The following is a 15,005-nucleotide window of genomic DNA, read 5'->3' as shown; positions in this document are numbered from 1 at the left end:
TCGCGCTCCCGGGCCGCGGGGGTTGGGAACGAGGTCCCCGCAGAGTCAGCTCCAGGTCGCGCGCAGCGTCCCAGGCTTTCGCTGCGGGGATCGCCGTCCTGGGTGTTCGGACTCACGAGCGGGCAGGAGGTGGCCAAGAGCTGGAACTCTCGCCCTGGGAAGGGGGTCAAGGCCCGGCCTGAAAGTCTCCTTTTTCTCCGCTCGAGTCCCTAAAAGCAGCCCTGCGAGGTGGCCACGCCGGCTGCCCGGAGAGAGGCCGAGGAAAATGTCGGACTCTCCCTCCGCCCAGCGCGGGGCTGGGAGGACTTTTCCCGAGAGAATCGAGGACCCCTCCCTCCTGTTCCCGCCCAGGGTTAGGGACTCCGGCAAAGAAAGTATGCAGAACCGGCAGATGGGGCACCGGGGTTGAACCTGTGGAAAAAGTGCAATTTCTTTCACATGCACACGCCTGCCGGTCGCTGGATTCAGGCCACCTCGCTCAGGTTTTCGCAGTGCTTCCGTGCCCGCACCCGAGGCCTGGCGCGGGGAACCTCCTTTCCTAGCTTGGTTTCCCACCTCTGCACATCTCTTTTTTCGAAACCCTTTTCATCCCGCAGTGCGCCCAACGCGCACACTCTGACCGCTTCTTCCCTAAACTGCAAGCAGGGAACCCAGAAATCAACCCCCTCCCCGCCTCACCCCGAAGCAGGACAAAACTGGAAGCCAGGGATCTGGGATGTTCCAGTCGGAAGGATTTCTACCCAAGTGGCTTGGTGCTGTGCATTACTGATCTCACACAAATTGATACGCCTTTAATTCAAGGGCAGGTGTTTGCCAGTGCCTTTACCTCCCCGGAGGTAACCTGTAGAGTGCGTTCACTGCGCCTTTTCCTTCCCAGCACCAGCCGCTTATCATCTTCCAAAGTCCTATCCTCCTTTCCCCAAACCTCTCCCATCCAGGTTCCCGGCACAGATCCCCAGCGCAGTGAGCTCTGGTCTTTCCAGGCACTTTCTCCTTCTGGGGCCCTCGGGTTGGGGGATGGAGGAAGACCAGACCTGGAGGAGGGATCTCGAAGAAGGTGAGGTAGAAGCCAGTGGAAGGCGAGGAAGGAAAGTGAGAACCAACTAAGAGGGTGAGAGGCTGCATGAAGGAGGCAAAGCTCTCCAGCCATCGGGGAACTCCCAGGAAAGAAAATCCATTTCTCTATAGGGAAAACACCGATGCCTGTAGTGGATAGATTGCAAAATCTGGACCGCCTCCCAAAAGAATTCTCAGCGAGCCGTGGTGAGTCAAGGATAAACTTCAGGACTCAGAGCAGGCCTTCACCTGCCCCACTTCCCAAATTCCAGAGAAGGCTGATGACGTCAAGCTCTTGGCCAGTGATGAGAAATCCATCCTGTAAATGATGGGCACTGACAAGATGCAAGGAAACAGAGCTAAGTCAGTTTACAGCTCGTTGGGCTGTTCTTTTGTTTAGACATCCCATAAGACACTTATTCCTCTCCCCTGGCCTGCATTATTAACTAAAGCAAGCAGTTGGGACCCTCCCTTAAATAAGAAGTCACTCCTTGTGGGAAGGGAAGGAAATGGGGACGGACAGGAGTCCTATGGCTGTGGTGGTCGTTATTTTTAAGATCAATTCTGTGCATTTTTATGTCAAGATAATTTTCCTGTTCAGTGGGCGACCACATTTTTACCTTAAAATGTAGGAGAACAGCTGGGATGACACATCCAACGTTACCTGATGGCAGCCTTCTCTCACACCCTCAAGGTCCTGGTGGGCACAGTGACAGCTTCAGCTGCGCTGACAGCCAATGTGCCTGAGGAAGCCACCGCCAAGCCTGGATGTCAGACATTACAGCCTTAGGGAGAACCAGTCTGTGTGCAGTCCAGCCACTGAAGGCTCAAGCTTAGCATGTACTTAGTGACGCAGGCCACCCCTACCATTTTGCATTCACAGGTAAGGAGAAGACTCCTTTCTCCTGACCTCAGGGCTCCACCTCACCTGAGGTTGGCTGTGCACTCTGGAAGGGTCATTACAAAACCAGTCCTTAGTGTCCCAGTTTTTCTTTTGTAAAGACTACTTCCAATTTAATTGCAAAATCTCCTTTCCTTCCCTTATTTCCTCTAGTGCACAAAAGGCTAAGCCCTTGCAAGTTCAAGAGGCTAGAAGAGACCTGCCTGAATAAAGTTTCTCTTTCTCTTCTCACTAGAAGAAAAATCGTCTCTGAAATGAAACCTCATTAAACTTACATCCTTTCTGAATATGGTAATCCCTCTGTATCTATTAGTTATTTTAATTTTATATTCATAATAGAATCTTATTGCAAGATGTATCTAGTCAGCTGATGGGGATAAAGAGCCCAGTTTCCCCTGGGAAAAATTCTGGTAGGAAAAAAAAAGAAAAGAAAAAATTGAGAGAGTTCATTTACAGGCAGCAGAATTGGTCTCAGGCAGTGTTAAAAGTAGGTGCAGATGGACATTCATCCATAAACCTCCCGTTTTCTCAGTTTCCCTTCACAGCAGCCTTGTTCACCTAACACTGCCAATTCTCCAAGCCAGTCCACCTCACACAAAAGTGTCAGAGTCTTCAGATGCTGTTGCCTACTAGTTTTTGTCTTGGAAAAGAGTAGCATTTTGAGCACAAGTAACAGAGTAAAGGAAGCTCCATGGAGAATCTTTCTTTCTCATACTCCTTATCTTTAGACTTTTCTGGTAGTCATTTCATTGTAAAGATGGGTCGAGGGGACAGAACTTAGCCTGGGCAATTTGAGGAATGTGCTGGCCTGTAGACTTCCCTGAAAAGAAATAAAAGTGCACCCTTCCTCATTACACAGCACTTCAAGTAATATCTAAGAGCTCCCAACTTTTATTGAGAACAGAAAGTTACATTCAAATAGTAGAATAAGCTTCAAATTGGTTATATCAAACAGTGAAATTTGCTTATGCACATTCAGAACGACAAGAGAAAATATTAATTTCAATTTACAAGTCGTCAATAAGCACCTTCTGGGCCACATAATGAATAGCCCCATGTTAAATCAGTAATACATGTTTCTTCTTTCGCAAATAAATTTTCCTCTGAAATATAGACATCTGTCATGGAGTCAATTATCTTGCATTGCATGTGCTATAAAAGCACATAAAAGAAATAATATACTACAGTGTTTATTTGAAAGTGATCAGGAATACACAGCTCCATGCTGGCATGTCTTTAATTTCATGGTGTTAAGAAAAAACTATAGGAGTATGAAATAGCAAACCCTTTCCTACTTGTGTACTAATGCAATTACCTATCATGATATATACAGGAGGAAACATTTTTCCCATTAACTGACAGAAATATTATGGGACTATTTTCTTGTCTTCCTCTACTAACCCCTGTAGAACGTGAACATGAAGTCTCATTTGAAAACAAAGGGATCACCACACTCTGATCAGCTCTGGGGTGTGCAGAAGAACGAGGCTAGAAATGGCATTCTAAGTACATAGATTATTTAAATGAGTCTAGAATTTTAAGAAATTTATGCATCAAACAGACCTCAAGATGTGAAAAATGCAATAAGAGATAGTTAGACCAACTCAAACTCCCTTGATGTAATGCCAGTGTGAAAACTTTCTCTCTCTTTTCTCAGGCAAACTCCCACTCTCCCTTCTTTCACTGAGTGATGCACATATAAATAAAATACCAAAATATTTTGCAGAAAGCTCTGCTGGATTAGGTACGCAGAGCCTTCATGAATACCTCACATTACTTTATCTTGTGACACTTTAAAATAGACTTGAGAGAATTCCCTGGTGGTGCAGTGGTTAAGAATCTGCCTGCCAATACAGGGGACAAGGGTTTGATCCATCCCTGGCCCGGGAAGATCCCACATGCTGCGGAGCAACTAAGCTAGAGTATAGCTTAGTTGGTAGAGTATAAACACCTTGCAAATAAAAATAAAACCATACTTGTTTAATATGGTATTTAATATGAGCTCATCTACCTATTAGGTGCAGTATTTTACTTTTTTTAATTAAGAAAGTTGTTAATTTGTTTTGGCATGGTAAGTTTTTCCTACCAAATGATGTTCTCTCTACCTAGCTTTCTGGCTAAGATAGCAAGTCTGACTCACAATGAAAGTCCATGACCTACTCTCATTTTGGTGGGTTTGTTACTAAAATCAAAGCCATAGATCACTGCAGAAAAACAGACTTTGGGGAAAATGCATCTTATAAGTGTTAAATTCCCACAAGTAATACCCTTGAGCTATTAAACCATTATCCAATTTAGCAGTTAAAAAACAGACATATGTTATAATTAATTATTTCTATAAAGTCCAAGGTTTAGAAACAAAATAACTACGAAGACAACCAGGATCATCAATTTTATGTAGATTCAGCACTAACGAAGAACCAAATATTTGATTCTGAAAAGAGTGTTAAAATGCTGCCAGCAGTATCACATAAGTAGTTAATACTTTGAATATGCTTGTAGACTGAAACTAAATCTGACCCCAAAGAGAATACATGATAGGTTTTATATATAATATTATAATGTAAGCTATAAAAACTTTCCCCATACACAATTTAGTATGATGGGATTAAGGAGAGGGGAGGTGGAATAGGGAGATATAAGAAGGAAATCAATTAATAGGAAATGGATTTATTGGAGAAGCTGAAGAGGCTAATAGTATTTGACTGGACAGTAGAGATTACAAGGTCAAGTAAAGTCTGAGTAAATACTGCTTTTCTCCACTGCCATTTTTGGAAAGGTTACTAGCAGAGTGAGAAGCTGGTATGGCAGAAACAAGGGCTACAATAGCCACTGAATCACTAGAAATTTCTGGAAATCACTGTCTCCAACAGTGCTCCACAAACTTTGATTTTTTTTTTTTAATAAGAAATCAAGTTAGGGAATTCCCTGGCAGTCCAATGTTTAGGACTCCAAACTCTCACTGCTGAGAGCCCAGGTCCAGTCCCTGGTCAGGGAACTAAGATCCCACAAGCCAAAAAGAAAAAAAGAAATTAATTTCTTGCCAGATGGACTAAGTTAATTTCTGATAAAAAGTGGAAATCCCACATATTTTTCAAGTGAAAAATATTTAGTTTTAGCACAGGTAGATGAAATTAGAAGGACTGATAAACTCTTCAAAGATATTTGAGTGTATGATCTCAATTTTGTTGAATATGAAAAAAATCTATCATACTTTTCTGGACTTTCCAAAATAAGTACGTAATACACTTATTGTTAGAAAAATGGTTATGTTATTTTTGAAAGGCGTAATCTCTACCCTTTGTCGTAGCATTCTGTTTCTTTTCAGTGACTTGAAAACTGAAAATGAGGTACATTTGCTACACAGTTTTCTTTCTCATCATATTTGTATTTTATTTTCATTTTGCAGCTGTAGATTTGCATCTCTATTTAAGTTCTTAGTGGGATGGCATTGGAGATTTGGTTTCAATAAGAAAAAGCCCTAGATGTATAAAAAAATGACATAGATTTTCCAGTCATATTTAGAAGCAGAAGAAGACTACATAAGGGTGTTGAAAATTTTTGTTTTTAACATGTATTGGAAAAAAAAAAAGCTTTTCAAAGTAGCCTACAGGAAGTCAGAATACCTGACTCTCATTATTGTGAATTTGTTGCTAACGAGTTATGTGACATGCACATCATTTCTCCTCTCTGGGTCTCATTTTTTCCAATACACAGTGAGAGGTTGGCCTAGGGGACTGAAAATGTCTTTCAAAATTAACATGAGATTATTTTATGAAAAAAATACAAAAATTAATACACGGAGATGCTTTGAGATTAGACCTCTATGTTTCTGAAATATTGATGGCTACAACAAATAACTTTTTAAATGCCAGTATTTTCTTGATGCTTGAGAAGCCGGGTACTATGCTGTTGCCTTTGTAGGAGGGTGCTGTGCTGGGTGGATGCTCCAGTGGGCATTTATACTCTCCTGAGATAAAGGCCTGAATCTCCCGAAAGGACACCTGAGACACTGAATGCTTGAATATCTGAAGCAGGTATGGAGGAACCCGTCAATGTGTACTCTGGTCAGTGGCAGCCACATTGATCCCAGCAGCAGAGCAATCAGACAGAAATGGTCAGTGGGGGGTCATTGTATAGGGGTACAGGAAGTAGACTCTGTGAATAGTCATAACAAATATCCAAGTTTGTTTCCCTGTCTGCATTGTATTCATTTTCTCATCCCTGTGTCCTAGCTTTGCTGAGTTTTAGAGAATGAAGGGAAAGGTGTGGGTCAATGCTTAGGTAAGCGCTGGGACAGATCTGCAGCAGTGGGGAAATTATGGTGGTGTGACCTGCAGAGCAGCCCTGGGTCACAGTGCAGAGGGAGAGGCAAGGAAGAATCCCAGGACTGATTTGTGGAACATGTAGTGGTCCTTGAATTGCCTGGGAAGGGGAACATAGCAAAAGGCAGTCCTTCCTATCAATCCAGCAAAGTGGAGGATTGGATTATTGTTTGAGCATTAAAGAGACGGCATCTGAGGGTGGGATAATTGATTATTGAGGACATTTGGGTTACAAGAGATAGCCTATCTGTTGAATGCTTGTTATGTGTCAGGCACTGTGCTATGTTCCTCACTTTCTGCATCTTGCTGTCTTCCCGGGGGGGGGGGGAATTTTAGAAAAATATAATCATTCAAAGGATAGTTCTTGTCCTTTCTTACCATGGCTGCTTCATTAATCACCAGTCCATGGCTATACATTAATAAGTATGTGGCCTTTGTTTTTCATTTTATAATTAAAAAAAAATCCATTGTGGTAGGCAGAAAAATGTCTTCCAAATATGTTTACACCCTAATCCCTGGAGCCTGTGAATATGTTACTTTATTTGGCAAAAGGGACTTTGCAGGTGTGATTAAGGTTAAGGACTTTGAGACGGGGAGATTTTTCTGGATTATCTGGGTGGGCCCAATCTAATCATATGAGTCCTTCAAAGTGGATGAGGAAGGCAGGAAGGTTGGTCAGAAAGATTCAATGATGGAAGAAGAGGCAGGACAGATGAGACGTGAGAATGACTCAGCTGCCATTTCTGACTTTGAATCCATGGAATGCAGGTGGGTCTAGAAGCTGAGAATGACTCCTGGCCAACAGCCAGCAAGGAAACAAGGCCTCAGTCCTACAACCCCAAGAAGCTGAAGTCTGCTGGCAATCTAAATGTGCGAGAATATGGATGCTTTCCTAGAGCTTCCGAAAAGGAACGTGGTCCTCCAACACCTTCATTTTGGCCTAGTGAGACCTGCTTTGGACTTCTGACCTACAGAACTGTAAGATAAAAATTTTGTGTTTTCCAAAGTGCTGAGTTTGTGGTAATTTGTTACATCAGCAATAGAAAAGCAATGCATCCACTAGATTTTGAATAGAAGCTTAGACCCATGGCTATTCACTTTTGACTCCTGGTACCTTGCATGAGATTGACATTTAGTTAGAGTGAATATCAGATGAAAAAAGTGAAATAAAAAGGGAGGAAGGGAGAGAGGGAGTAATCTAGGTTCCTGGACCCCAATTTCAATGTGTGTGTGTGTGTGTGTGTGTGTGTGTGTGTGTGTGTGTGTGGTCTTCCCCACACCAGCAAGCACTTCTCAGATACCAGCAATTCTGACACCATCGACCCAGAGATATTGTCAGATTCCACATGTAAAGAGCTCAGCCTCACAAAACTGCCCTCCACTACAGCCAGCTTCACAATCCAGGTTGTTACTTGTTCTTCTGACTGACTGGCTACAAATGGAGGTTCTCAGGACCCCCTCCAACTCAGGATGCCAATGGCAAGTCCAGGTTGTTACTTGTACTTCTGACCGACTGGCTATAAGTCAGAGGTTTCCACAACCCTCTCCTTGGGTTCTACTAGTTTGCTTGAGTGGCTCACAGAACTCAGAAAACCCATTTACTCTCTAGACGACTGATTTGTTACAAAGGATATTAAAGGATACAGATGAAGAGTTACACAGGGCGAGGCCTATGCATCGAGGGGCTTCTGTTCTTCTGGAGCTTAGAACCCGGTATGGTGGCACATGGCAGCTCTCTGAACCCCCTCTTTTGGGGAGTTTTTACGGAGGCTTCATTACATAAGCATGATTGATTAATTCATTGGCCATGAGGTGATTGATTCAACCTGTAACCTCTCTCCCTTCCCTGAAAGTCAAGGGGTGGTACTGAAAGTTGGTTCCCCTGGCAACCAGCTGCCATCCTTAGGTACTTTCCCAAAGTCACCTCATTAACATAAAACCAGTTGTGGTAGAAAGGAGCTTGTTATGAACAACAAGACACCCATTTCAACTTCATGGCTCTGAAAGCATTTTCTGGAACTGAGGACAAGAGACCAAATATTATAACAAAAGATATTCCCATTGCTCTTATTACTCAGGAAATTCCAAGGGGCTTGGGAGCTATGCAACAGGAACTGTGGATAAGGACCAAATACATATGAGAAATATTTTTTGGTCATCTGAATGACCAAATATATATATTTCTTAATATAAATCAGAATATCACTGGGAGACATAGCATAAGTCTTTAATTTCCATAAATATTTTTGGAAACATAAAAGAGCAAATCTGTATCTAGGGAACCAACTACAGGTATGGAGATGGTGGGACAGAAGAGGAGTGGAATGGAAGGTCAATATGTCACAGCTCATGTTTGGAGAACCTCTGCACCAGTATTGCTAGTTGAAAATTAACTCTTGTTATAATTTTACCCAAATGGGTCATGAATTACACATCACACATGTACTTCCTTATATGCCTACTATGACCACCCTTGATCAAGTCCTTATTATTTGTTTTCAACTTTTCAACTTGTGAAATGTATCGCAACTACTAAAGTGCATATAAAATGGACCTATACCACTAAATAATAACAAAATAAACTCAGCTGTTGTGAAAGAAAATCAAAATGGAGTCAATACAGCTAAGCAAGCCCTGTAAAGTGGAACTGGAAGGTCATTAAGGAAGTGTGACTTATGCATGTCTCAGCCTGGAAGGAATCCGACCTTCTGACTGATGAAGTCATCAGAACACCTGCCAGAAATTCAAGATACTTATTGAACTGTTACCCTAAAATAACTGGTGACAGTCTATCTACTTATCAGACTCCTATCCTGAAACAACTTGTGATTTTTTTTAAGTTGTTTTAAATATTTTCTGACTCAAGTCACAGTCAATCACAATTCTTGCCAGGCAACAACCTCGTGGCTGTTTGTCTTTTTAAGCCCCTGACTCTTTTGCTTCCCCAGAACACTCTTTTGGGGTTACCCGAATCTGTGTCTCCTGAATTGCAATTCTTAAGACCCCAAATAAACTATTTTCTTATTTGCATCCTCCCGCCTTATTTTTTGGCTAACACTATACACGCCCAGTTTAAGAAGTAGGATGTCACCAGAACCTCAGAAAGGTCCTGTGGGCTCCTCCTCAGTCATACACGCCCCCTTTCCCCAGAGGTGAACAACACCCTGAACTTTATGTCATTCCATTATCATTCCTTATAGGTTTTCCATGTTTGTATGTATTCCTAAAGGAAATATAATTGTTTTATATGTCTTTGAAATTGGTAAAAGTGAAATATGCGATTAAAACAATTCACAAGAGAATTTATGTATGTATACACACATAAATATATAAATATTTAACTGTGTATGTATAATTAACAAAGTAATATATACAATTCTCACAAGAGAATTTATATATGTATATACACATAAATATATTAATGTATTTAAATGTGTATTATATAATTAACAAGATTATATATAACAGTCGCTTGTGAATTGTCTTTTTTCCAGTCAACATTATGATTGGGTGGTTCTTACATGTTGATGGAACTGTAGTTCACTCATTTTCATTGCTCTGTGTGAATATGCTACAATGTATTCTACTCTTAATGAATATTTGAGAGATTTCCAAGATTTTACTGATACAAATAATACTGCAGCACACATTCATATCCAGGTTTTCTAATGCATATGTGAAGAGTTTCTTTAGGGACTGCACCAAAGAGCAGAATTGCTGGGCCATGGAGTATGTGTCTGTGCAGCTGTACCAGGTAGTGCCAAATTGTTTTGCAAAGTGGTTGCACTAATTCACCCGTATTACTTTTCTAAGACTCTTAACTGGTGTTTCTGCCTCCAGTTCTTCTCTAAATCAGTCTATCCTGTCTACTACTGTTAGTCTGGTCCACCTAAAATGCTACTATCAGCATGTTTTCCTCACATCCTAAATGCTAATTTTACTATAGCAACTTAATGTCTACATCAACAAATCCAAACTCTTGACATCTTTTCAAGGCTGTTTTGACTTCTCAGTGATAATTCTTTGTGCTACTGATCTTTGTAGTTTTTTTTCCCCGTAATGCATGTTCTTTTTTGCTTTTGAGCTTTTGCTACTAAAACTCCCTGCCCAGAATCCATCTCTTTCTTCTCTGCTTCCTAAGTACTACCCATTCTTCAAAGCCCATTGATGTAATTTGAAGATCCAAATGACTTTATTTCATGCTTCATGAATCAGGCATCCTCCCATCTAGTATCAGTAAATGGAAGCCACTCTGAGGAGCTGTACAAAATGGAAGGTTTTTATAGAAGGAGGGTGGGGCAAAGAAGTTATTAGCAAAAGAAAAGAAAGAATTGTTTCAGACCAGCTCACCTTCTCCTAGGGGAAAAGCAAGATCTGTCATGCAGATTACCTCTTCTACTTTTCAGGGAAGGAGATGGCCCACATGACAGATTATCTCACTAATGCTAACCAGAAAATTCTAGACTGGTGGACTAAGATTACATTCCCAGGGAAAGTTGAAACTGCAGTCAGGTCAGGTATTAAATCTAGGTTTGGTATCATGGGCTTTAGCACAAGTGATGCCATTTTCGGCTGTGGTTTTCTCTTTAACACTTGCTTTTCTATGAAATTTTCCCTGGCTATTATTGAGGTAGATTATTCAGTCATTAAAACACAGTTTGAGGGTTCATATTATATGAATTCATGATGTATGCAGAGAGAAAAACCAAGGTAAGGAGCTTGCTTTTAGAACAATATGCCCATCAATTATGCATCATTCTTCAAGCAGAAGCTAGATGATAATGTGTCATGGGTGCTTAAAGAGGGAATCTAGGGTTACCTGGTAAGTTGGGCCTGATCATCACCACTGTCCCCTTCACTGTAGGATTCTATGGATCTTTGACTTACCAAGAGAGATCTGGCATGCAGCACTCTCCATTCTGATCTCAACCTTCCTTTCCTTCTTCATCTGTCAGCAGGCACTGACAGGACCCTGTGCTCTAATCCAGGTGGTCTTCCTATCTTCCAAACTCATTCTTCTGGCCTGTTTCCACGTGTCTGCTTGGGCACCGCCCTCTATAAAGAGGACCTCAACACTCCACCCTGCTGAGCTAAGTGCTCTCTGTCCTTCAAGAACTGTCTAGGAAGCCTCTCCAGACCATCCTAGCTTACTATGATCCTCTTCTCTCATAGAATTTTTGGTGCTCAACACATATTGCTTCGTATAGTTAGCTGTCTTTTTATGCATAAACGTCAAAATCAAGAACCATGTCTTAAACTCAGCTGAACACAGGGTCTTGAACAGTGGTGGTGTTCAAAGACTAACTCTTGATTGACAGATGATGGATACTTTTGAAATAACTGTGATTTTGGTTTTATAGGTGGCAGATACATTTTACATTCAAAGAAGATTATATTTCCTATGTGGATTTACTCATGTCAGCAAGAATTACGCTTGAATTCTTAACTGGAATATTGTTTTGTGTTGGTTATTTTTGTTTTGTTTTGTTTTTTACTTTACCAGGCTGCTAATATTAAATACATAATGAAAATCAGTACATGGGACATATACAATCCATGAACGTTGCCAGACTTCTATAGTATCTAAAGTTGGAATGCGTGACATCTGTGCTATTTCGATATGATGTAAGTCCCCTATTTCTAACCTAATCTTTAAGCTTTTTGAATATTTGCTACTGTTGTTTTCTTTGTGTTAGACCTAAGAAAGACCAGCTTCTAATACAAGATCGTTTGACTTAGGATTGCTGAAAAATTGTATCTTAGTTTTCTTTTTTTTTTAAATAAATTTATTTATTTTATTTATTTTTGGCTGCATTGGGTCTTGGTTGCTGTGTGCGGGCTTTTTCTAGTTGCAGCGAGCAGGGGCTACTCTTCGTTGCAGAGCACGGGCTTCTCATTGCGGTGGCTTCTCTTGTTGTGGAGCACGGGCTCTAGGCACGTGGACTTCGGTAGTTGTGACTCGCAGGCTCTAGAGTGCAGGCTCAGTAGTTGTGGCACACGGGGTTAGTTGCTCCACAGCATGTGGGATCTTCCCGGACCAGGGCTCTAACCCGTGTCCCAGGCAGATTCTTAACCACTGTGCCACCAGGGAAGCCCTGTATCTTAGTTTTCAAATCCTAGTGTATTTTGGCGCATAAATTTTCTTTTAAGTTTAGCCTCATTTAAATGCTAATGTCTGTTTTCAGGCAGCCAGTTTCTTGTTCTCCTCTATATATTCTCAGAACTGATCTGAGTGTGGAGATTCCATTCACTTCAAAGGAAACTTCACGCTTGGATCCTCTCCACAGGGGTGCTCAGACTAAGACAAGAAATGATCCCTATAGCTTCCGCCCCCCTGCGTTTTTGAGGAAAATAAAATAAAACGAAAGATTTCCAAATGCATTTAACATTCTAAGTAATTGAATCAGTAGCATATACTGGAGCATTCATACACTATTGTTAGTTCACAGTCTTAAAGACATTAACACTGGGACATTAAAGGTATGTCAATATGGTAATTGAATATTCTAGTGTACCTATTACTTTCAAACAAACCATATACCACGTTATTACTCTCATGTGTGTATGTTGGGAATGGTCTCATGCTGTGGAGATAATTGACTGCATGATAGATAGACATACTTTACTTGCAAAAAATATTTTAAAGGGAGGACAAAATACATTACCTTAATGTGGTCATAGATAGTTGTTAGTTCAATAGGTGTTTTTATCAGTGGTTTGTAAATTGCAATTAATCCTTTATTCAGCTGATATCTTGAATCTTAAAATTCTTTTCCTCTGTTTTTTATTGTGAGCCTTAGAACATGCATGATTCAGAGCTCATCAGTTTGGAGATAGGAAATTATTTAAATTGCCAATACTCTTTGTTCTCAAAGATAGAGTGGTAAAGAAATTCCAACCTAGTGTCTGCAGGGCTAATTCATTCATCCATTAATTCTTTATCCAACAAGTATTTGTTGAACACCTATTGTGTGCTAGTTACTGTTCTAGTAGCTGGGAAATTCTAGTTGAACAAAGAAAATATTTCTTTTCTTTTGCTTTAAAGAAGCAAAAGATTTGTTCTAACAGAGCAGTGGCTGTCAAAAATGTAGTCCCTAGAACCCTGGGGGTCTCTTACCCCTTTCAGGGGGGGTCCATGAAGTCAAAACATGTCAACATTTGAAAGATTTGCCTAACTCAGTGAACCAATATTTTTCAAATATTGGTTCACTGACCACCTGTGATGTTACTGAATGATTTTGGGGTAAAAGATTCATTGAAAATGCAAGATGGACTAATTGATTTTAATGTAAAGAATTGTTGTGTGGAATGTTTTATAAATGTCTCTTAGACCTGGTGATTGATTATGCTTTAAATTCTTCTATATTTTTGCTGATTTTTGTCTAAATGTATTATCAATTGTTGAAAGAGGTGTGTTGAAATCTCCAGCTGTCTTGTGGCTTTGTCTATATCTCCTGCAACATTTCTTTTTTTTTTTTCTTTTTTTCCGACAACTCTACATTCTTCCCAAATCTGTGAGCCAACAAATTATCTTGTTATGCCAGTTTCATTTCTACCACTTACAGTAAACTTGACTTAAGTCCTGGACTGAAGTGAAGGTTCAACCAGTCATTCCATGATAACATTATTTCTCAAACTGGTGTCTACAAACACATTTTTAGAATGTCCAGAAAACTATACAAATTTTAAAATGTTCATTTGTATTTCAATTCTAACTTAAAATAATTAATGTAAAAATAGTCTGGAATAATTGAGGACTGCCATGTAATTTCATTGCTTTTGCTTGTCACAAGTCATTTTTGTAAACTGAAGGGAAAGAAATACTGGTGGTTTAATTAGACATCAAGCTCTGGAACTCCACTGCCTGGGTTTGAATCCTGACAATATCTCTTATAATTTACTCTAATCTTTGGTTGCTAGTATCCTTGTCTGTAAAATAGAGAAAATGATAGTACTAATCTCATAATGTTGGTGTGACTATTAAAGGAGTTGGTATGTATAGTGATCTTAGAATATTGTCTGCCTCATAGTAAATGCTCAACAATGTTCTTTTTACATAAATAATGTTTTTGAGTCAAGTGAAGGACATGTAACATCAGATATGCTATAAGCTTTGCTACAGTTTTAATAGAGAAAAATGGTCAAAGAAATGACTTATTTCACACATATTCATTCAGTGGAATATTATACAGTAGTTAAAATGAATGAAGTGAAGCATCATGCAGGAATATCATATAGATAGATATTGCAATTTAATAATAAAGGAAAAAAGTCTCCAAATATTATAATATCACATTTCTCCTTCTATGAAGTTATAAACTATAAAATTAAAATAGGTACTTTTGGGCTTCCCTGGTGGCGCAGTGGTTGAGAGTCTGCCTGCTGATGCAGGGGACACGCGTTCGTGCCCCGGTCCGGGAAGATCCAACATACCGCAGAGCAGCTGGGCCCGTGAGCCATGGCTGCTGAGCCTGCATGTCCGGAGCCTGAAAAGGTACTTTTTAGAAATACACAAACCCTTTTAAAGCATATGTAAAGCTATGTATTGAAATAAAATTATATTTTAAAAAGCAAAAAGGATGGGCTTCCCTGGTGGCGCAGTGGTTGAGAGTCCGCCTGCCGATGCAGGGGACACGGGTTCGTGCCCTGGTCTGGGAAGATCCCACATGCCGCGGAGCGGCTAGGCCCGTGAGCCATGGCCGCTGAGCCTGCGCATCCGGAGC

At 40.5% G+C, this 15,005-nt stretch overlaps 1 long non-coding RNA gene across 1 annotated transcript; it reads left to right on the top strand.

Moving 5' to 3' along the window:
- Positions 1-11: 11 nt before the first annotated feature.
- LOC141278304 (uncharacterized) lies at positions 12-6,609 on the top strand. The gene is made up of 3 exons (XR_012330793.1): positions 12-1,419; positions 1,751-1,939; positions 2,111-6,609. It is a non-coding gene; the product is annotated as an uncharacterized lncRNA (long non-coding RNA).
- The last annotated feature ends 8,396 nt before the right edge of the window (positions 6,610-15,005 follow it).

This window comes from Tursiops truncatus, chromosome 3 (assembly GCF_011762595.2).
Source record: "Tursiops truncatus isolate mTurTru1 chromosome 3, mTurTru1.mat.Y, whole genome shotgun sequence".
Taxonomy (NCBI): Eukaryota; Metazoa; Chordata; class Mammalia; order Artiodactyla; family Delphinidae; genus Tursiops; species Tursiops truncatus.
The sequence above is the reverse complement of the archived record's forward strand: the minus strand, read 5'-3'. Positions and strand labels throughout refer to the sequence as shown.